General features: G+C 44.6%; 1 protein-coding gene across 2 annotated transcripts in view; it reads left to right on the forward strand.

Moving 5' to 3' along the window:
- USP37 (ubiquitin specific peptidase 37) overlaps positions 1 to 24,641 on the forward strand; it is a 391,659-nt gene that overhangs the window by 200,859 nt on the left and 166,159 nt on the right. The gene's annotated exons all lie outside the window — the stretch shown is intronic.

Consider the following 24,641-nt stretch of genomic DNA (forward strand, 5'->3'; position numbering starts at 1 on the left):
TCATACCTGCAAGGAACGCAGCTGCTTAAGAGTGACCTGGGACCTGGGAGGACTTGATCTTAAGTCCGCAGTTGGCCATAGTGGGCATCTGGGGGAACATAAACCCTACCTAAATACACATTACTGCTCTGCAACTTGGCTTTTAATGATGGCCAAAATAGACATTGTAGGAATGTGGGGAAGCCCAGAAGTGCCCAGACTGGAGAAGTGAACAACAGACATGGATTGGTGCGGGCAGGCGGAGAAGTCTGTGTACAAGTCTAGAGGATGTCCACCAGCATTTGAAAAGCATTGGGGACAGTGGTGGGAATTTAATGATGCATGCCAACCCTTTGCCGGCCGTAGTGCCACTGGAAATGATCTGGTTTACTAGTACTGAGAACGATAAAACGTATAGTGTCTAAACGGTTTCAAAATATAGGTTACAAATTGGTTGTAATAATAAGCACTGGCGTTGCCAATGGGTCTCGCAGTAGGAAAGTTGGAGCTATTGGTTTTGTAAATGACATTTTATATTTGTTTTGTGATTTACAATGCCAATACTTTTAACTTTAGCAAATGTGACACTTTTAGCATTTGTAATGCCACATGTTTTGTATTGACGTGACTTAGATGTATTGATATTACAAATAACAATGGCTTTTAATTTTTAAAAATAATTAATACTTAAATAAAATTGATTGTAATTTATAATGGCAATGGTACGTTTTTGCCAGAATTATTGGCTTTGGCAATGTATGTAAGTTATGCTCAAGAGCAGCTTGGCTGCTGTGAGGCATGCCATAAAGTTATAATAAAAAAAGTGTTAAAAGCATTTTTGTTACCTTATTTATAACCAAGAAGACATAATGTAAAACTGAAAAATGTTTATGCAACCGAGTTAAGGCCTGTTAAACTACCCACAGGGTTAAAGTGTAAATTGTTATTAAACCGTGATAAAGGATGTAGGCAGATATCTTGCTACATTGAATCTCAAATTACTGTTCTATGCAAGGGCTTTGGTGTTGAACACCCCTCTGCAAATCTTAAACTCTAAGGCAAGTAATGTAATCATTCCTGCCATGTCTTTTTGCAAGGGCTTGAATATTATTTTGCCAACAAACCAATAACAGGTAACGCTTTGATTGGTTCATTAGGAAAAGTTATGTCAGATGCCATAGGACTGATTATTTCTTAAGAAAAGTTATGGAAAAAAGCAGTAGGCTTGACATTTATGGTGAAAAGCCATTGTTATAACCAATAAGGCTTCATGGGTGGATTGGCATTACACTGTGTTAAAGACCAGACACGGGCATTTTGCTATATGGAAATCACAGATCACTGTACCCCTCAAAGATGCTGGTGGTGACTAGCCTCTTACAAAACGTAGGAGTAGAAAATGTGCATTGGTACTGTAGCTTGTTTTGCGCCAACAGCATTTTTGTACATATGTGAAACTGTGTGGCTGTATGTCTGATGGTTGCCTTGCACATTGGAATTAATTTATGGTGACCAGTCAATTTTGAAGGCTAGAGGCCGGATCCGTTCATCTTGAAAAGTTACATTAGATGGAGTAGGTCTGATACGCCATGAAAAGTTATGGCAAGGGCAGTAGGCTGACATTTATTCTGAAAAATACATTTTAGACCAGGTGCCTCGACGGTGGAGTGCTATTAAACTCTGCCACAGCCTTCAGACAGTATTTTGTGACAATCGCAAAAACCACTTTAACAGGCAAGGTTTTTCGTGTCAATTACCCTTTTCACAAAACCTGGGATCAGATTTGCACTGTGATAGCCTTTCCAACCAGGAGCTTGTGAGCTTCTGGTAGCTCTCCTGCTGCCTGCAAGTAGCTCTACTGTGTTAAACCCAGCCTATTAAATTAGTTTGTGCTTGGTGGAATTAATATTTCTATACCAAAACGGAGTGTATATTCAGGGCTCGAGTCGGGGGTACACGGCGTCCCCCCACTCTTTTCACAGGGTGGACGCCGTTCCCCCTGCCAAGAAGCTGGGCCCCACTGAAATATGCTGAACATGTCCCAGTGTAATTGTCAGACACCGTGACACGTTCAGCACGTGACTTCATGAGGTCCTTTGCATATCGTCAGTCCCCCCACTTCTTTTTAGAGGACTTGGGCCCTGTGTATATTTGAAATGAAAATTTTCATAACTTGTAATCTGATGTTTGGAGATAAACTGCTAAATTTCCAAAATATTTGTTAAACTGAGATTTGAGAGTAAGTGTAATCTTCCAAGATGTGGTCACTGTTGCAACACTAATATTACTAGCTCTGGATGATTTCCATTGAACATAAGTAGTTCCAATTACAGAAAAGGTTGGAGATCTCTGTCCTAGCCAGACCCTCTTAGGAGGGCATGTAAGGTGCAGATGTCTGAAATGCTCCTGTAATAAGTAAGAAAAATACCTAAGAAGCATGTGCATATATACAAATACATAAATATACAGAGGATATTTGGATCACCTTCTGCCACTGGTCGGTTTGAGTCTCTCTTTCTCTGCTTTCATCCAAGACAGCATAGAGCATGGGGCAAGGCACAGGGGTTTGTCCAGTTCAGCCATTGGCTCCATTGGGCCAGTAGAAACAGCATTTGCTTAATCGCATGCACACCCCAGCCTTAAACTGAACGCGCTTCAGTGCCACAGCTGGTTGACATGTCTTTTAGTTTTGTATGAATTTTCTCCTTTTACAGGATACCATACACTTCTTTCTTTCCCATTCTTTTATGTTTTTTTAGAGCGAACTACAGCTCTCTGGACAGAGGTTCTGGGCTTGCTGCTTATTTTTTCTACAAAGTGCCTGGTCCTAAATGGACACTGCTTCTAAAGCAGGCAGCTTCATTAGAAATGTATTGTCCATTGTGTTCCATTGTCTCTTTCTAGGAAGGCCAACAAATAAGCACTAAACGTGGCAGCCATGTCAACACATCAAAACAACACCACACCCTGTACAATCTTACTGCAAGATGGCTTTCCACGTTTTCAACTGCAAGCATACACTTTAGGCAGCGGCATTTTCCTTTGATCTACTTTTAATTAATCTTACAGTTGGTCTTGCATATGCTTGTTGAGTTTGTGTTTTCTTATAGATGGGTTAGTGGATGAGTGCAAGAATATGTCGGTCGATGATCCTCATCTGAGTGCGTACATACCTTTTGGCATTGCCAGTTCTTGTTCGGTTTCCGGCCGGAAGGCTGGAGTAGCCCACCGGTGTTCACACGGAAATTAACAGGAAATTAAGGGGGAAGAGGGAGGTGAAACCTCTGTGCCCACGCAGTGTAGACACACGCGGCAGAATAAGCCCTGCATTACTTATGTTAGTGATTACATATGTCTTGGAACACAAATATATTTCCTTTCAAAGAATAGCTGATTTGAAACGTAGTCCATGTGAAAAAGAATAGCTAATGTTGCAACTACTCTGCAACGGCTGGGCAGTGCGAATACTTCTATCTTAGCCTACTATGGCTAACGGGTCATCTGGATGTTAGAGGAGAAAAGCAGTCACCCGGTAACATTTTTAAGCTGTCCACGTCAACCATGGCAGTGTTGCTTAGTTTTGGCTAGGATGTTGAAATGCACACCACCTTGCTAAGTGTGTTCGCACCATCTTTACAATTCTTTCTGCGCCCTTGCGAGCGTACAAGATCAATGCTTGGATGGCAATATGACTGCACAACTATTTAGACTTACAAACAAATGATAAAGGTTTTCCTTTTGCAGGAAGCTTCTATTCCACTCTTCAGAAGAGCAAGAAGTACCCATAAGAAAGTAGCAGATTACTGGTTGAACAATTAGACTGAAGTCGATGAAGGGGAAGACATTGGGAACAAGAGCGGCCGGGAAAGTGAAAGTATGGCCGGCCACCCATGAATAATTAGGGGAGGAGAAGCCGCAGAGCACACGCTGGGAGAAGCCCTTTGATGTGGTGGCGGCCGTGAAAAAATGCAATTAGGAGGGAGGGAGGCTGATGCGCGTGCTTGTTTGGTCACGTGATTCACGTTAACTCAAAGAAAACAGCACGAAAAAACCCTTGGTTACACGAGTATTTTGAACACTTGAATTCTCGCTCTGCTCAATGCGCATGTACATTGATAGGTCGCGAGACCTAAAAACTAAAAAAAAGTTAGTCCCACTCCCTAGAGCTCATCTCCCCCTGACATAGCTCCCCACAAGGGCTCTGTTCTGCAGAAATTTGAAATCCCCTCCTCTTCTGGAGTTGTGCCACTTGAGTGTGACAGTACAGGCAACTTACAAGTGGCCAAACTAAGGGCCTATGCAAATGCCTTGCTTGTGGGCTGGTAAAGGAAAAAGGAGTATTAGTTGACAGAAGCCCTTCAGCAGGGAAATCCTCTGTGTGTAGAGGAGAAACCTGTTTGTAGATGGTGTGATTTTCCTCTTTCTGTAAGGCCAGGTGTTCCACTATGCTGTTGGTGCTAGCTGAGGTAGTGCATGTGCTCATTAAAAATGGTGAGTCTTCCTTGGGGTCCGCAAGTCCCCTGTGTGTGTGTGTCTGTGGAGTAGCTGTTCCTCGCTTAGTCCCACACTGTTCAATGCCTACATGGCCGCACTCACCAGCATCACACATCCGAAATCCACGTTCTATCCTGTGCAGACGATACTCTGCGTAGGAATCGACGTGCAACTGACCAAAAGACTCCAAACCATGCAGCATTCAGCTAAAGACTCACATTCAGACTCTCCCTCCACCCACCTTCCACTTGTATCACTCCACCCACATCACACCACACCATGATGGGTTGGTGGTTTGGGTGGGTGGGAGGGAGGGCGGACGGATGCAGGTATTGTAACCATACCAATTGCCAGAGAAAGGTCAGTAGATAAGTAGACAGACCCCATAGTGAAACACCATTTAGGTTTCAGATAGCACTCAAGTGTAGCTACCTATGGCTACTTATTAATTCATTATGAAAGACTAGACATAAGAAGTCTCATCTTTTAATGTCCTCAGCCTCATCCTTCTGTTAAGATTCCGTCAATTTCAGAAGGCCAGTGTATGTTTCCTTGTGTTTTCGTATCTGCGGTATGATGGGCTTTTAGTATTGTCTTTGTTATCTGGTATATTAAGGTAGAAGTAAACAATACAACTTCTTGTAGACTGAAGCTCTCCTCCTCTGTAAGCATATGGTTTACCTGCTGCCTCTTTCTGGTAGTACCAGGTTTCAGCATAGGTTCTGCAGTCTGTTTTGTCTGCTGCTCTTCTGAATGTATGAATGTGAATCTAATCCCTGATTTATTTGCTTCGGTGGGTTTGCTCAGCGAACATTCATCAGACTACAATCTGATAGTAGTTAGAAGGTAATGATCAAGGTGTAAGCGAAGTGAAGATTCAGGTGGTCAAATAATGTGGTATTATTCTTTCAAAGTTATTAAAACATTTCAGGCCATATGTGCTTGGGGGGCCAGCCTTTTTTGTGTGACAGCGTGATAGTGCCACCAGTTCACTGTGCTAGAAAATAATTATGTACTATGAAGAACTAGGCAGTTAAGGGTTAGTTCTGTACTGATGTGGTAAAAACCTTTGTATTTAGACCATATGCTCCCACATGCTCCCACTTGTATTTAGACCATATGCTCCCACATGTACCTTCCCCACCCCAATTGTTATGTACTCACATGCTATTACCTTCGTCTGTAAAGCGCTTTGATATCTGCAAAGATCTTGTTCGTGCTATATAAAACTTTCAAAATAAATAAATAAACCTCTTCTGGATATCTTCAAAGGAGCACTCACGTGTACATACAAAGTCTTGCACAACATCTGTCGTACCTACCTCCAAAACACATTAACTTGCACACCACCCGTATTCAGGACTCCTACTCTCATGGATCCCTCGCATACGCAGAACCAGACCCAGAGGCCGGGCCTTCACCTACCTTGCTCCCAAATCCTGAAACTACATACCCAAGCACATCAGAGCTGCCTTCTCTGAATTTTGCAAGAAACGGAAGACCTGGCTCTTCACACAGTGTCGGCCCACGTCACTCCTGCCTTTTAGTGGCAGGATACCCTCCCAGTTGAGTTGTGTGGTCTACGAATAACCATAACTCAACCCAGTGAAAGCAACATTCTGTAGCTAATCACTGTAGGGGCATATGTCTCCTTAATATTTAGCTTGTGACACTTTTATTTTAAGCACCCATCCCCATAACCTCAGGCACACACTTAAAGCTTAATGTATAAAAGTAGTTTGCTCTATGTAGGCAGAGCACTTTCTTTGAAAGCTGTTACTGGAGTATTATATGCTGCAGCCAAGCCGGTGGTGAACCTGAAGCGGCACTCTTCAGGTAATACATGTGGGTGGTATTAATGTATGCTGCAGCTCAAGTGTGGCAATACAATTCATGTCCTTGGTGCACTTTCACTAACTATGACCTTACTGGAAGGTAAATTAAACTATTGGGTTTAGCCAATATTATAGTATGTGGAGAACAAAACACATCTACTGTGATACTCCACTACAATGTAAGTGATCAGAGTTGCCATACCAGCAAAAAATGGATCATGACTGGGTGAAAAATCTAGAGTTTATGAGAAGTCAACATTGCTAGAACTGCTTTCTTGACCTCCATTTCCGACTTAAGTGACGTTTGCTGGGTGGTTTTACAACAAACACTTTGAGGGTGCCTTATTTCTAAACTGTTACTGCTACATGTTTATAGTCTTTCTGCATGTATGTGTGCATTGCCTTTTTTTCCTTTTTAAATCCACAGCATTGAATACAGACAGGGCAAGCCTATTCCATTGAAAAAGTTTAGAGGAAACTTACATTTATTATGGGCTTGTATTCTTACAGGACAATGCAGGGCAATTGAGGTAAGCTTCTAGAACTCCTTTTTTAGCTAAAAAATGAAAGACCGGTAATGAAGATTCTAGATCTTGCAAAGAAACTGAGGTATGGTTGAGTTCTAGATCTTCCTGCTGAATCTCCACCAGAAGTTTGTTCCCTCGAACATCACTAATACTTGCCCTTCTTCAGACAATGTTTGACAGTGTCTGTTAACCCCATAGACCTTTCATTATTATCGAGCAGTGGATTTCCAAAGGCTAAACCTCAGGCCTACTTGAAGAGGTATGTTGCGAATATTTCTGGAGCTAACATCTCACCCAAGAGGGTATCCAGGTGCTAGAACAAAACAAGGACTTCTACAGGAAGCTTTCTCCCAGTCCAGTTTGCTGGTGATGAGGACCTGGATAACTGTTCCACTTTTTTTTAAGGATCTTGAGGGTGTAGAAACAGGAGGAGGTGACTGCTTTGCCTTGGTTGTAATTTGAGTTGCTTGTCCCTCACTGGCCAGAAGTCTGGTCTTGCATGCCAGGCAGCATGTTTTGCTGTAGAACTGCTTCCCACCAGGTGGAGCTTCATAGTGCAGTGTCCTTGCTCAAAAGTACCCCTTCAGTTTTGTTAGTGTTGAGCTGAATTTCAGATAGTTTATCTTCATCCAACTGCTGACTTCTTATGTGCAGGAGGTGAGGTTAGTTTGGGTGATCGAGAGGGAAAGGATGAGCTGGGTGTCATTGGCATACAAGAGGATGTTTACCCTGTGGGTTTAGATGACGGCGAGAAGAGCCATGTAGGTGTTGAAGAGCGTACAATTGAGAGATGATCCTTGTGGCACTACACATGAGGTTGTGGCGGTCAAGGTGTAGGAAGCCAGACTGACCCTACTGCATGCATCCAGTGAGGAAGAAGTCCTTCCACTGGAGAGCAAGTCCTGGTATGACGTGAAGAGTTGTTCTTCTGGTTTACATCTCTTGTTCTTTTTAAAACAATCACTTAAGATTATCTAGGCTTAATTCTTAGGAGCATTCTGTGTCTTTTGAACCCCCTCTTTCTACCCCAGCATGTCATATCCGCTGCAAAAAATATTTTCCAATATGCCTTAGACCTTGCCTGCCACTTGCTGTTAGCCAACAGAAATGAAGTGCTATGAGTTGTCCCACTGGCATGTCTGTCACAGCCACATGCAAAAAGCTGGCCTGATAGATAAAGGGTGATGTTGAAGCTCACTGGACACATTTGGAACAAGGAATCCGAACCTTTACATTCTTTGATGCTCCCAGCCGAGGTTGACTGATGTATGTTAAGTGAGACATTAGTCTTTTGCATCCTCTTGGCTGGGATTGGGCTTGGGGAAAGCAGAAAGTAAGCAGCTCTACTGCCTTTGCTGTAGTTACCTTGTATTGTGCTCTGTATTGTGTATAGCATCTTTCTCTTCCAGGGGATACTCGTCAATAGTCATAAGCACTGAATCGTCCTGCCCATGTGTGGGGACCCAGGAGCATTAACAAGAATATATGCATATTTATAACCATATGTGTATATATACATATAATAATATGCATATATCTACAACATACACACGTGTATAAGTATGCAGCCCAAAATTCAAAACTAGGCTCAAATATGCCAATATTGCATTGTATTTTTCATTTTAAAAACATCATATAAAACATTTCCAAAAAACAGAGAAATGTACTCAACTTGTTTGAAACACAGCCTTTATTTTCAGAGGAAAAAGGCAAGGTGATAGCAGGCAGATTAGCCTAGAAGGCTGCGTATAGAACACTCTGTGAAAAAATTGGTGCCGTGCCTTTAAGACCTCCAGGCTCCCATCATGCCTCACAGGTGACAGTTAGGTCAGTTCTTTTTCCGGCTCCTTCTGTGAGGATCCTGGAGCATTGAGTTAGTCAGTTGTTTTTGAGATTTTCTGTCTTCACTCAACTTTTTTAGTACTTATTGAACTCCTTCCATAATTTTTTATGACTTTACAGCAATTTTTTCTGCCTGTATTTAATAGGTGTCCTTCCTATGGGAAGAAACTGGTGAAGTCCGATCCGACCTAGTCTGTATTGTCTACTTACTATGCTACTGCCAGCAGTTTTTGAGAAGAACCCTTCGAGAAAGGGAAAAGATAAAGCTGCATGACCTGCCGGAGAGAAGGGAGTCTAAGTGGCAGGAAGGACATCTCTCTAGAGAGCCCTCCTCCCACAGATCAGAGCACAAGAAAAAGGGAGAAAAACAAATACATCGGTCAAATGTGCCGTCGAGGGAAAGGTTGACATCAAATACCCTTGTGCTCTAATTCAGCGCCAAAATCTCTGGTACCGAGATCGGCGTCGAAGACTGTATTGCCGTCGAAGCGGACTACTCGAGGGACGGCTAAGACTTTTCACCGACCAACGTCAACACCCTCTTGCAGGCGGTCCAAGTCCTGCTCGCCTACAATGGTGGAAGGCAGACTCTCAACATCTAAGACACCTCGCTGAGAGGTGAGGTCGCTGTTGAGAACCTTGATGTCTAGAACACCACTGACGTCGAAGCTACCTAGAACATTGATGCCAAGCCCGACGCAAAAGACTCTGGCGTTGGTAAGCATGGCTCATGGCCGATCGACTGCTTTGCCGCCGACGGTAGGGCGAGCATCGCTGTCCGAGGTGTACGTTGAGAAAATCGCTGGCGAGTATGTCTCCTTCTTCGAAGGTCACCGGGGAGGGGGGTCGCCGTCGAGACCTACTTCCACCTATAAAGGTCTCCACCGGCCAAGAGACTGAATAGATTGCTCACCAGTGTGAACGTCGAGGGATCCGTAGACTTTGAGGGGAAACCCACGATTTGACTGCTAAAGGCCTGACATCTGAGTGCTTCATCCTCTCCGGAACTACGAATAGTTTAGGTCACGCTGGAGGGCTCTCCGGCTCCAGAGCACCATACACTTCCGTCTAACCTCTACCTTAGATGGCTGGAGAGTATAAAGGACTGGAGGATCTGGAATGTTACCCCTGGATCAGAATACTCACTCGCCTTCTCATTCTCCTGATAGGCAAGTGTGACATACCACACTTCAAAAGTCCACAGCCTCGAGGAGACACAGATCAAGATCTCCCCTTAGTCGCTCTAGGTCTAAATCTAGGCAGCCTAGAGAGCGAAGAGACAGGCCTACTTCATGATCTTCGGAATCCACTTCATTGAAGACTGATTACTATCCAACTCTGTCATCCACTCCACCGACTAGAGTATTGCCAGTGTATGATATTGTCACCTTCAATGAGGTACTGTGTAGAGGGGCTACAAAGCTCAATATTGACATGCCTACAGCTGTGACCTTGACATCTGGAATATTTGACTTTGCATCACAGGTCCTCCACTAGACCTCTTCTTCCTTTTGGGCCTGGGTTGCTAGAACCGGATCTCCATACCTTGCTGACGCCAGCTTCAGTGGTCGTAGCTCCATCAAAGATACTGAAGTACAGGGCTCCAGACCATGACCCTCTGTTTCTGAGATATGACCCACCGCCAAACTGTCATTGTATCAGCAGCCAGGAAGGGTCACACAGGGGCCTCCTCATCTGCTGTTCCCCCTGACAAAGACAGCAAAGCCATGGACTCCGTTGTTAAGAGAATGTGCAACACCTCTGCCTCTTGCATGAAGGTGGCCAGCGCGTCTGCTCTGCTAGGTCGATATGACAGTTTGCTGTGGGACTCTATCTCGTGTTTTACTGAAAAATTGCCAGAGGAAGATCAGCAAGATTTTCAGGAGATTCTGCATGATTCTGGGGAATCAGTCATCAGCGCTGCAGCTGATGCCTTCAGACCTTGCTGCCCATGGTTATTCCCATGGCATCTACGCTAGGAGACCCTCATGGCGGAGACTCATGGGCTTGAAACCAACACAGCATTATCAACCTCCCCTTCAATGTTACATCTCTTTGGCTCTCATGCGGATGATATTTCAAGGATGAAATCCGAACTGGACACCTTGAAGGTGGTTGGTTTGGATAAAAGGAATGACTTCTGACGTCACTACCGACCCTATGATAGTCATCAGTACCAGCAAAGTGTTCAAACCCTTCACCTTGCGAGATCACATTTCCACCAGAGATGAACTGGTATAGTAAGAGAGGGCTTAGGCAAACACCCCCCCCCTGCAGTAAAACAGCATAAGCAGTGAGTTCTTACTTCCCCCAACTCTGTTACCCACTCAGTTGAGAGGAAGTAAGTTTTCATTTGTAAGAGTGGATAAAAATAATGCAGGACAACTGGGTACTCAATATTGTGCGGAATGGGTACTCTATCAGATTCTAGTCCCCACCACCATTTGTACCTCCTCGGAGAATCCTAGTCAGTTGGCTAGATCTACTGCGAGAGAAGGTCTCCATCCTGCTACAAAAACATGCCATCGAAAAGGTTCCCTGGCAACATCGACAGGGGATCTCTTCCCACTACTTCTTGGTTCCAAAGAAAGGTCCAAACAAGCAGTTCAGGTTCATACTAAATGTCAGACTCTTGAACAAATATGTTCGGAAAGAGAGATTCAGGATGTTGGCCTTACACCAAATCATTCCACACACGTCCAGAGAACTGGATGTGCTCCGTAGACCTTCAGGATGCTCATTTTAACATCCCAAATTCTCAAACGCCGGAGGTTTCTTCAATTCAGGGTAGTCAGACCACTTCCAATTCAAAGTCCTTCATTTTGGAATCCAGTCTGCTCCTCGCACCTTTTCAAAATGCATAGCGGTGGTGGCTGCCTTCATGAGAAAGCAAAAAATCTTAGTCTATCCTTACCTAGACAACTGGTTACTCAAGAGTGTCTCTCCCAGTCTCTTGAAGGATCATCAGAATTACTGCATCCAAATCTTAAACCGATTGGGCCTCTGTGTAAACTTCAAAAAATCGATGCTCAACCGTACTTTGATGATTCACTACTAGACGCTGCAAACGCTAGAGCATTTCCTTCATAGGAGTGACTATTATCAATATTCCACCAAGGTGCACGCTTCTGAGAACACCTCATCCCACGGCCAGGCAGGTGTCCTCTCTGCTGGGCTCGATGGCGTCATGCATGTTCATTGTTCCAAACACCAGGTTGCAGATGAGACCCTTACAACAATCTCTAAAGGACTAATGGTCTCAAGTTTCCAACTGCTGGGAGGACACCATAACGTCCTCATGCTGTCCAAATCTCAATAAGATGGTGGATGCAACAGTCTCCTCTTCTGAAAGGGGTTCCTTTCCGCCAGGAAATTCCCCAAACAGAATATCCTCAGATGCGTCTCTTCAGGGCTGGGGCACTCACATGGGATCTCTTCAGGTACATGGGATTTGGTCGGAAAAGGAGAAAACTTACCACATCAACATGTTGGAACTCAGAGCTGTGCATCTGGCTCTCAAAGCGTTACCCTCCATGGAGTCACGCTGCCTGTTAGTTCAGACTGACAACACAACAACCATGTACTACCTGAACAAACTGGCAGGGACCAGATCCAGACTTCTGTCTTTGGACGCTCAACAATTTGGAAATGGCTACTGGCGAGGAACATGTTCGTATTGTCATATGGATACTTCGTTACATATATTGCGTTAAGTTAGCATGAGTGCATTACATGTTTAAACAGCCTTTTTTCCTTCGGCTTCAGTTTTGCACACGACACATACTTGTTGTTGTCGCCTTCACCCTAGAAGCGGTGAGGTGGTTTATTTGAGAATAATATGTTATTTCTATGCTATCAGCTTTGCCTGGTACACTTGGTACAACTGTCTGCACACTGAGAGCTGCACACTCTGGAATTAACCTAACACAAGGTTGCTGGGAGGCTTGATCCTCGCACCACATTAGACATAACACAAATAATGTTGATGCCAACATTTTGGGCTCTACGCGGGTTTAAGATAGAGTTACACGGAATGAACGTAGACACTTGGTGCTGCGCATGAAGAGAGCTGGTAGCGGTTGATGTGAACTGCTCCTACTGACATTGAGAGGTATGGGGCCGCCCTGCTAAAACCCGAATGAGACCTTCTTAGATATAATATAATATGCTAGATAGGGTGCGCGAAATATAGGTGATACAGATTTCTATAGAAATTGCATTATAACATGCTAGCACCTTTTGCTTACTATGGATTAGTGACTATGTTGCTGACTCTGATTTTTATAATCTGCATTTTGGTATTATACAAGATACTGCGTTTGAGAACTTTGCATTGAATAATAAATATTTCAAACTTGCACTTGTGTTCTTTGACTCTCAGTTTTGGTTTGAAATGATTATATAACGAAAGAGTGTTCATGTGTTCCACGACTCCTGAGGTATTCTAAAGATCATGTTCTGGTTTGTCTAATACATGGATCATTACATAATGATCCATGAGACACTGTAGCTAGCTAGGTAACGAGATTTCTGACACGGAGATGAGTTTTTGGATCATCCTAACTCACTGAGGTTCTAGATCTCTATGCACAGTTCTGTGGGAGAACGGAAACCCTGCTACATGGCGCCCAACGGTTTGGTTGGCCTTATTTCATGACACTCGAGTAGTATATCATTCAAACCTTAACACCTTCATTCCCGTTTCCGGTAAACGGTGGTGTCGGAAAAACCTACCTGTTTTTGAAATAGGTCTTTTCAAGCTTGAATTCTACTAAAAAAGGTTTCTTTGAATCACTACCCAGTTGCGCTACAAAGTGTTCTTTGTCTTTTCTTTCTTCTTCCTGTGCTAACATGGCAGTGGAAATAGCGCAGCATAGCCGCGTCGCGGTTCGCGACCACTTGCGGGGTTATAATGTACCCGCGGAAGGCTTAGCTGTGGTTCTAGTGGTGAGTGCGGAACATGCGTACCCGTACGAATTGTTTTATTCCTGGGTGACATTTCCGGAAGTGGACGCTAATTCGGGTGTCTACCATTCATACACTGCCACGGATGTACCGGCGGCTTATGCTCCGTACAGGGCACTGGAAGTACCTATAGACGCTTGGCAGCACGGAGTTTGGTTTGGTGGCGCCCTACCCCATTCTTTAACGGCTCCGAGGTTAGGTCCCTTATCCATTCCGGGCACAAATTGGCCCGCGTTGGGTGGATTTACTCCTCATCCTAATCGCACCACTTGTAATGTAGGTGACCTGCGGCGTCTTCATGAGGTCGCGGTTGGAGTGATTAGAGCGCTTGTTCATTACATTGGTCGTAATATTCATGGCGCAGCCCCCGCAGGTGCGCAGCTTCGAGCAGACCAGGCTGGCTTGAAAATCAGTCCTGTCTTGGTGAATTCCGTTATGGGCAGAAAGCCAGACAATAAGGATGATTTTCCTTACTGGCTTGCCGAGAAATTCGACCAGCTGGAGGCTGTGTTTCCTAATACGACTCCGGGTGAAAAACACCGGATTCTTACGCTTAGTTTACCGAAAGATTTAGCCCCGGAACTTGTTGACTGTGAGACATGGGGTAGGACTTTTGCAGCGGTTTACTCGAGGTGCTTTGGCACACCGTCGGTGTCGAACCTGTCTGCGATCCTCAAGCGTGTTCAAGATGATCACGGACCTGAGTCGGCGGTTGAGTTGGGTATGCGCCTGAACGGTTCATTTGAGACAGTTTGGGGTATTATCCTTGCCAATGTAAAAGGGGATGCAGTGAACTTTCAAGTGGCCAATGGTCTGGCGTTAATTCCCGATGCCGAGAAACCCCGTCAGCTGGCAAGAATAATTGTGGCGGCTTATAAAATGGTTGGCCGCAATTCTAAGGGTGCGAAGGTTTTTCTTGAAAAAGAAAAGAAGCAGCCCCAGGGGCAGTCTTCGGAAACAGGTGGACAGCCCAGGTCCAAAAAACAAAATTGGCCTAAAAAGCAGAATCCAGGTAAGCAACAACAACAACAGACACAGGTCTCGGGTCCGGCGCCTTCACAACCTGCGCAGTCAGAGCGTGTTTATGAATTGCGCGACCGCGCTACGATTAAATCGCCTGACAGATATCAGGCATCTGACCAACGCTCTCCTCGTTCCTTTCAGGACTCATCGGCTCCGTCAACTGGTGGTGGAGGGGGCGGCAGGGGCAGGGGTGGTCAGCAAGGACGTGGCCAGCCCCGCACGCGAAGTGAAGGGGACCAGCGGGACGACTCTACGCCAAAGAGACCGCAGTTTGCCAAGAAGAAAGTCGCAGCCTTAACGGCACATCGATATGCCCCAGATAGTGAGAACGCGGCTTCGGAATCTGACGTGGGCTCTGACCTTGCTGGACAGCGCGGCGGAGATTACCATAGTGAGAGAGGCCCTCCGTCCACTGTTGAAGGTGACAGCGACTGACACTTATGTTGTAATCGAAACAGCTGATACACATGTTGCTCCCCCTGAAAGACTTTTTGAAATTGTCCTGTTAATTGAAGGTGACATGCAGCGAACTGTAAAAGGGGTATTTTGGGAGAATCTTTCGGATACGTATGACATTTTGCTTTCGGAGGCTGACTGGCCCCCACCTTTTGTTCTCGCAGCTCCGCGAGGGGAGGAGGTAATCCTCCCCAGTTTCGCGCACACTGTACCGAGAGTGGAAGCGCTGCATTTTGCAGAAGAGTGGGCTCTGGCGCTTGCGCCGGCTGTGTACCGAAATCAGTGTGGCTGGGATAAATTGTCCCCTAGCCATGAGATTCCTTTACGGTCACAGCCTCAGCCACAACCCCAGTATCCCATACGGCGTGAAGCTAAAGCTTCAGTCGCGGCTATCCTTGAACAATTGGAATATCAAGGTGTAATTGAAACGTGTGTGTCACCAATGAATAATCCCCTTTTTACTGTTAACAAGCCAGACGGCTCGTATCGTCTTGTTTTGGATTACCGGCATTTGAACTCGCATTGCCGTAACTGTGCAGTACAGAATACTCACGGCTCTGCCCTAGTGAATAGTCTTGAGCGTAAACGGTTCAAAACCACGCTTGACATTTCCAATGGTTTTTATGCACATAGATTAGATGGTCTAAGTTCCCAATGGACCAGTTTTACGTGCGGCGGCGTACAAAAAATGTTTAAACGACTCCCAATGGGATATAAAAATAGTCCTGGAGTGTTTTCCGCCCGCATAGTCTCTCTTTTGGAGAGTTTCGATCCAGTTGCATGTTCGTATGTGGATGACATTTATCTCACAGACGACGAGCTTTGGGTGCATCTGTGTCGAGTAAACAGCATAATTTGTAACTTTGCAGATATGGGTTACAAGTTTAACTTTGCAAAGTCACACATTGCGGAGTACACAGTGTTGTTTCTAGGTTATGAACTTAACCATGAAGGAAAGGGATTGGCTCCTCACTTCCTGGAGAAGTGCGCGCAGTTGCGCTCTCCGACAACGCTGAAAAAATTAGTCTTTACTGGGTTTTTTAAATTTCGGGAGGACATACATTCCGGAATATGCCCAGCGTATCAAGCCTTTATATGCCTTGGTACAACCATCTTTTTCCAAATCATGCTGGCTGCCTGAGCATTCAGCCATTCTGCAGTCTTTGCAGGCTGATTTGCTCACTTCTGACTACTTACAGACCCGTGATAACCAGACCAACCTGGTGATAAGAATTATCCCTGGGACGGTGGGTTTCACGTACCTGACTTTTAATGAAGGTGATACTGTACCTATTGCTTACAAGTCACACTTGTACACTTCGGCTGAACTGCGTTTTTCCACTGTGGAGAAAGTGTTAACGGCTGTGCAGATGGCAATTCTTAAAGAACGTGCCCTGTCGCAGGGAAAGCGCATGTTGGTTGTTACCCCGTGTCCTGCATTGGAGGCGGTCACGAAAGCCAGTGTACCGAATTCTAAAGCTTTGCACCCTCGGTGGATTCAGTGGGCTACATCCTTGTCATCTCAGGATGTCACGTTTATTTTTGACGCCGCTTTACGGTCGCAGGAGTATTTACAGTATGAATTTGTTCATCCTGCTCCTTTAGCAATGCGGCCGTTGGAGGATTTCCACTGTATCATTTACACGGATGGTTCGGCGCAGGTTGCGCAAGGCTCTAAACATGCCTACGTTTCCGCTTGCGCCATTGTGGTCGGTGCCATGGTGAACGATGAGTTCAAGTCCAGTGTCGTGCACACGCAGACGCTTGGAGACTGCACCGCACAATTAGCAGAGCTCCGTGCTCTTATGCTCGCATTGGAGTACGCAGATCCTAGTGTGACAACTTTAATCGTAAGTGATTCTTACTACTGTGTCCAGTCTTACAATGAGAACTTGTTCTTTTGGATTCAGAATGATTTTCGTGATTCCAAGGGTAGCACAATAAAACATAAAATGATCTGGGTCCGAGTGGCGGAGCTTAAAGAAAAGCTGCCGCTCGTGTTTGTGATTCATACTCTCGGCCACCAGCGCGTGGGAGTCCACGCTGTTGGCAACTCGCTTGCTGATGAAGCAGCGAAGTCTGCGGTATCGAAATACTTAGTTGCAGCAGTCACAAGGTCCAAAAGCAAAATAGATGATGACATCTTGGCGGCTGTTGCTGCCACGGCGAAGGGAAGTAAATATCCTGCGGGGTTCCCTTCGAAGTACACATACCACTTAAGTCCCGATAAGGTTCCTTATGTGAAAATTCCTGAAGTTGGAGAGCGTCTAGTTCCCAACTCGGATCGCAGAGCTTCTCTGATTACAGCGGCTCATGAAGGTGTGGCGTCTGCGCATGCGGGCGTCTCAGCCACTGTGTCTCAGCTACAACAGAGGTTCTGGTGGCGGGGACTGTACAAACAGACGCGCGATTATGTCCTTATGTGTGACATTTGTCAGCAGATTAAGCCTTCTACTGCTGCGCGTCCGCCTCAGACACAGTTGTACATCTCTAATAAACCACTTGGATGTGTTTATTTGGATCACTGCGGTCCTTTCTCTTCTGATACTGCGTATAAATACATCTTAGTAGCAGTTGACTCATGCACACGCTTTGTGTGGTTATGGCCGCATCGCAGCGCTGATTCACGGACTGTCATTAAGGATTTGCGTGTCTTTGTGGGAATCTTTGCTTGTGGTGCTTTCCATTCGGACCAGGGTCCGGCTTTCGCCTCTAAGGCGTATAAGGATGCTATGGTTTCGTTGGGAGTACAGGTGAAGTTTTCAAGCCCCTACAGGCCTGAGGGCAATTCTGTGGTAGAAAGAATGAACCGCGACTTAAAGCAATCTTTGACAGCCCGAGTTATAGGCACTGGTAGAAACTGGCTGACCCACCTCTATGGCGTGCAGCGTGCGCTTAATAATCTCCCTAGAAGGTCTCTGGGTGGGCGGACCCCATACGAAATGCTCTTTGGTATCAAGATGTACGTCCCTGACCTTGATGGTGCAGACTGCGAGGCCCAGGCCGCGGCCTTTGACGTAGATGAACATTGCAATGTTTTACAGGATCTACAAAAGACCAGAGACAGTCTTGCAAAGGAACACTTGCCCTCCACGTCGGATGATGCGTTGCAGATCCCGGTAGTTGGCTGGCTACCCCAGGTTGGAGAACTGGTTCGAGAGAAGATCGAAAACAAAAAGGAGTTTGGTCCCTCATATCGAGCGCCAGTTCGGGTCCTTGGAGTGAAGGGCACAAGAACAGTCATTTTACCACCACTTCCAGGTCGTAAAGAAAACAGATTTATTTCTATTGACAATGTCAAGACACACAGGGTGGCCGATTCTTCATAGCATGTCACCGGCTGTATCCTGTCCTTCCATGGTGAGGCACTCTGTGCTGGCTATTACATCTGGTGCAGATCAGGAGGTGTCCCTCGAGATGCCTGCCATATCAAGTCCTTTATTAAATACTATTCCTGTTACTAACATTGATGAGGTGACCTATGCAGATCCTGCTGATTTATCTATGTCCGATTTACATGCTCGTTTGGCTGACCAGTCCAGATTCTCTTTTGACTCTGATTCGGAACTTTCAAAGAAACCATCGACTATTGCAAAATATGCCACGTTGTTTAAAAAACATTTTTTGGTTCCACCTTGGACATACATTTGGCTGATACTATTTTCATTTTATCTTTTTATGTCAATTGGTTTTGTGTTTTATTTTTTCCGCCTGATTGATGGCCATTATGTGAAAGAAAGAACAGGAATTCGGTACCTTAATGGAACATTGGCCCCTCACTCCTCCTCACATTCAGCACACAGACTAAAGAGAGACTTACATTCAGTACAAATTACTGCGTGGCCTGTCCTTGATGGGATTGTGTGGGATGCGGTTAGGTTTCAGATACATGGCCCCACAGAAGTTATTAATGTTCCTAATGTGCTTAGAGTAAACATGGGAGATGTGATTAAGCAAAATATTCGTTCTGATGATTGGGATCTTCAGGCCGTAGAAGCATTGTTCTCTGATTTGAAATATTATGCGGCCTTTGATGATGAGGATTTGTATTTAGATTCTGTCAATTATGGTGATTTGTTTTGTTACCAACATTATGGAAATCATTTCTTGCACAAGACAAGTTCCAGGCGGGTTCCTGTGAATTACACTCAGTGGGAACATTGCCCTACTCCTTTACAGGGGAGCTCAAGTACGTTTCTGGGAAAATACTCTTACTTTACAGATTTTAATCAATCAAATCCTGAGTCGTTTTATTTTAAAGTGAAACAGAAATTCATGCCAAAAGTTAGACTAACTGACACAAAATTGTTGTATTCAAAGTCCTTTCTAGAAAGGTTATCTGTGGATGGCTATGAGTTATGGAAGGATGATATTGACCTTAAATCGGTTTGGGGTACCAAAGATTGGCAGGTACAAGGCACTGAGGCTTTGCATCGTGCATGTCTCATCCCGAATCACATGTGGTTTTTAAATTCAACTATTTCCCAAACAACATGTTTTGGATTGGCTACATCTAAAAAATTAAATAACCCTACTATCCCTGATTTGGAAGAATATTCAGGTTGGAGTAATTTCACTACATTGTCCATAAGTGAGATACAAGCACTTTTGCAGAATTCCTCCTTTAATATTTCCAGTTTTGATCCAGATGGGTGGCTTTTATGGCAAAGAAGCTCTGATTCTTGCCAACGTCGTTTTTTGGGTTTGTCTGAAGGTTTTACACGCATCAGGCCAGATCCCAGGTTTGACTCAGATCACACTGTTACAACTTATTCAGTAGGCAAATTGTGTCAGAACTGGTTACAACATTCCACTTTATCTGCAGTTAAACTGCATCTGTCCCAGTTGAATGAGAACATAGAGTTAAATGATTTTATAAAAGGCCCGACTATGGGTAGGTCTAAACGCTTTATTTATGCTATTTACAATGAAATTTGGAAATTTTCACAAGTCGAAGCAGCTAAACGCCTGAGGGCTATTGATCAAGCCAATTTGGAAAAAGTGCTTGCAGTGGTCGATAACAGTATTAACACGCTTTCTTCCAGAATTTACACATTGGATAATATTGTTTCTTCTGTTGTTGATATTGTACATGATGAAGTGTCCATGTTATACCATGGTCAAAATCAATTGCGTTCTGTAATGCAGTTTGCCTGGACTCTACAGACAATTAAGGCTGGTCGAGTTCCCTGGACCTCATTGAACGTTTCATCACTTTTTGCCCCTTTTAATCTTACTGAAAAACAGCGCATGCTTTCAATGCGTGATGCATCATTTTCTATGTTACATATTGAGAAGCTAGAATCCTTGCATTTTTCTGTTGCTGAAACCACTACTGCCACGTGGCTTATTCATGGTTTAATTACATTACCATTTCCTTTATATAAATTTACTAACTGTATGCGATATATTGCTATAGGACGATATGAACCACTAGGCAATGCATTCCTACATGAGACATGGTCATTACCTTACACATACAGATGTCTGAAGGATGGGAAAGAAGTGAATCTTAATGGGGAGGAATGCACACAGTCACCTGACCATTCATTAATATGCAGACACATTCAGTTACACGGTTCTTGTAATCAGGACCGCCCAAATTTAGCATGTGTTTTAAAAGGCACGCCGGTTCCAGCAGTGGTTCCCACATTCACATTGTTAGCTAATGGTAGTTATTTACTTTTAAACAACGAATTATGTTGTGGTTTATTAATTGGTGTGGCATATGTGGTAACTGTATCAGAGCGTGTAGTGTGCTGCAAGAATGTTCTATACCCACCCACGCATGGTTCTTCAGATGTCTCCATCTGGCCACGGATTCTAACCTTGGAAGCAAAATTCAATGGTTTAAGCAGAATAAGGGCCCTTTTGTCTCAAAAACAAGTGACCCTGAGTTCGGCCCGGGAAACTTATGTCCTTCACATAGCCAACACCCGCACAGAGGTGCAGGCGCTTTTAAATACTGATTTGCCGTTTCATTTCTGCGAGCTGGTACACCAGATTTTTAATGCTTCTTCAACGACTGGGCTGGCACATTTTTTCAAGTTAGTGAGCAGTGGCCTCGTGACTACGTTTGAGAAGGTTTTTGGTATCATTCCCACGTTTTTTCATACTATTTTTTCGAGTTTGTTTGGTGGACTACCTGTGTTATTGGCTGTAGCCGCAGGCATTCTGTTGGTATTTTTCTTCATAAAACATGGATGCCCATCCTGCACAAGACGCCGTTCAACGCCTCCTGACACTGTGCCGTAATAGGATGCTCAATTACTATGGAACATTGCCGCTTGCAGCATTAAGCACGGCCTATAGATTGTCATTTCGGTTCACCGACTTCACGTGTGTCCAACCTGTGTTTCACTGCCTGAACTGCGAGTTCGATTGGGCCATTGATTTGTGCCTATGCTTGAGGACTGCTCCTGACGTCGATTTTGATCAGCTAATGCGTCCCGTGGTGGCTCATGAGTTGATCTGTTCTGGCGAGAGAGTTATGGCTTTGGCAGCAATAAATGGAGTTCTGGGCCAATGGGAGATCTCTGCAGCGGCGGATGCCTTTCTGACACACAGCGATCTGGTGAACCCACCGAGTTGTCCTCTGGCGTTACAGGAGGATCCGATGCTGGAGGAGCACGTATGTTCTTTCCCATTGCTGAATTGGATGGCTGAACTATTTTCGGATGATGGCAGTGATTTCATACTGGAGGCTGTTGCAACTTTCTTTGCATATACTTTCCATTCATGACATACCTGGGAGGAGTGATTTGTTGTGAAATATGACTTTCTCCTCGCTGAATTGGAGAGATGGAGTGTGTTCAGCTGATGGAGAATTCAATCACGTGATGTCGCTGAGGATAACGTCATTGTGGCACATGACTTTGGATATCGGATAAGTGCCTTGTTTTTTCTCTTACAGACATTTGGATTGATGCGACCTGGTCTTACTTTCATATTTTTGAGACCTGGCGAATGACTTTTGGTTCGAAAGTTTTGTTTTTATTTTTAGACTTGAGGCCACTGTAGGCATTCATACATATTCATTCATACATATTTTTTAGCTTATTTTAGCTTAAGATTATTGGACTTTGCTTTCAATCTTTGTATCTGATTTAGTATTGCCTTTTCCCTTATGTTTGACGGTGCTCGGACCAATGGGGGGGTGTCATATGGATACTTCGTTACATATATTGCGTTAAGTTAGCATGAGTGCATTACATGTTTAAACAGCCTTTTTTCCTTCGGCTTCAGTTTTGCACACGACACATACTTGTTGTTGTCGCCTTCACCCTAGAAGCGGTGAGGTGGTTTATTTGAGAATAATGTTATTTCTATGCTATCAGCTTTGCCTGGTACACTTGGTACAACTGTCTGCACACTGAGAGCTGCACACTCTGGAATTAACCTAACACAAGGTTGCTGGGAGGCTTGATCCTCGCACCACATTAGACATAACACAAATAATGTTGATGCCAACATTTTGGGCTCTACGCGGGTTTAAGATAGAGTTACACGGAATGAACGTAGACACTTGGTGCTGCGCATGAAGAGAGCTGGTAGCGGTTGATGTGAACTGCTCCTACTGACATTGAGAGGTATGGGGCCGCCCTGCTAAAACCCGAATGAGACCTTCTTAGATATAATATAATATGCTAGATAGGGTGCGCGAAATATAGGTGATACAGATTTCTATAGAAATTGCATTATAACATGCTAGCACCTTTTGCTTACTATGGATTAGTGACTATGTTGCTGACTCTGATTTTTATAATCTGCATTTTGGTATTATACAAGATACTGCGTTTGAGAACTTTGCATTGAATAATAAATATTTCAAACTTGCACTTGTGTTCTTTGACTCTCAGTTTTGGTTTGAAATGATTATATAACGAAAGAGTGTTCATGTGTTCCACGACTCCTGAGGTATTCTAAAGATCATGTTCTGGTTTGTCTAATACATGGATCATTACATAATGATCCATGAGACACTGTAGCTAGCTAGGTAACGAGATTTCTGACACTGAGATGAGTTTTTGGATCATCCTAACTCACTGAGGTTCTAGATCTCTATGCACAGTTCTGTGGGAGAACGGAAACCCTGCTACAGTATCTGCAGTTCACATTCCAGGCGCCCTCAATGCACAAGCGGGCGACCGAAGCTGAAACTTCGTCAAAGCACACGACTGGGTGCTAAAAGACGAAATAGCACAAGACTTTTTTCGGAGATGGGGTTCTCCAGACATTGACTTATTTGCAGTCGCGGCAAACACAAAATGCTATGCCTTCGCATCCAGGTATACGCAACCAGGCTCTAGGGGGAATGCACTGTTGATCGACTGGTCAGAGAAATTAGTCTACGCTTTTCCAGCAGTCTCTCTCATACCACTGGCTAACAGCAAGCTCTACAAATCCAGGACAGAGATGATCCTGATTGCACCAGAGTGGCCTCACCAGTGGTGGTACACATACCTGTTACACTTCTCCAAGACATTGCAGAGGAGGTTGCCGCGCCTTCCGGATCTGTTAACCAAGTCCGGTGGGAAGGTTTTTCACCCCAACCTCCCGTTACTGAGATTAAAAGCATGGTTCCTGAGTTCTTACAATATGGTCACCTAGGCCTCTCGCAGGACTGTATGCAGATTTTAAAGGAAGCAAGAATGTCTTCGAGAGTCATGCTTTCAAATGTTAGTGTTTTTATCTATGCTGTACAGCTAATGGTCATAACCCTATTAGGGGTCAAGAACCGGTTATTTTGCCATATCTTATGTACTTAACTAAAGCATGGACCCCCTAGGTCGAGAACCTGCTGCTCTCTGGGGCCTGAAACAATACACATCCTGGGAAGAGGTGCCAAGCCTCCTAACCCAAAAGATGGGCAGGTTTCGCGAAGGGGAAGCTTCAAAGAATTGCCGCCTGTGTGAGCTTCCGCAGGCCACTTGCAGCTCTGAACAACCGGTCCCCACTGGTTCTATCCCCCACTCTTGGCGGGAGAACCGGTGGGCGCCTGGATCGAAACTGCACCCGGCCGACCTAGTGCTGCTGAGGGTGCACCTTTGGTGCTAATTTGTTTCCCCATTTGCCCTGAACTAAAGTCCAGGAGATTTGCTCCCTCACCAAAGCGACCTGCTTGCCAGCATGTGACTCTGGACAATTGTTCGCTTAATCTGGCCCCCCAGCTTTTTGACACCCTCTGGTAATTGTTCACGCTTTACAAATACTGGACATATCACTGTTGTCCTTTAATATTAATTGGCTGTTCTTATCGTGAAAATTTGATGTGGATCTTCTTTCAAGAACTTACATGCTCCACCTCCAGGTGACCAAGAGCTAGTCTGAAACTAATCTCTCTGCTCAGTTTGGCAAGAATGAACTCTCTAGTTGTCTCCCCATCAGGCAATGTTTTCAAGTAGTATGTGATGGGTAACGATTATGAGGACCGTGTGGATTAGGGGCTGCAAGGACTATGAACCTCAGTTGCATTAAGAGGAATCTCCACAGCACTGATAAATGATCTTTTCAAAATTTG

This window comes from Lissotriton vulgaris, chromosome 2_1 (assembly GCF_964263255.1).
Source record: "Lissotriton vulgaris chromosome 2_1, aLisVul1.2, whole genome shotgun sequence".
Taxonomy (NCBI): domain Eukaryota; kingdom Metazoa; phylum Chordata; class Amphibia; order Caudata; family Salamandridae; genus Lissotriton; species Lissotriton vulgaris.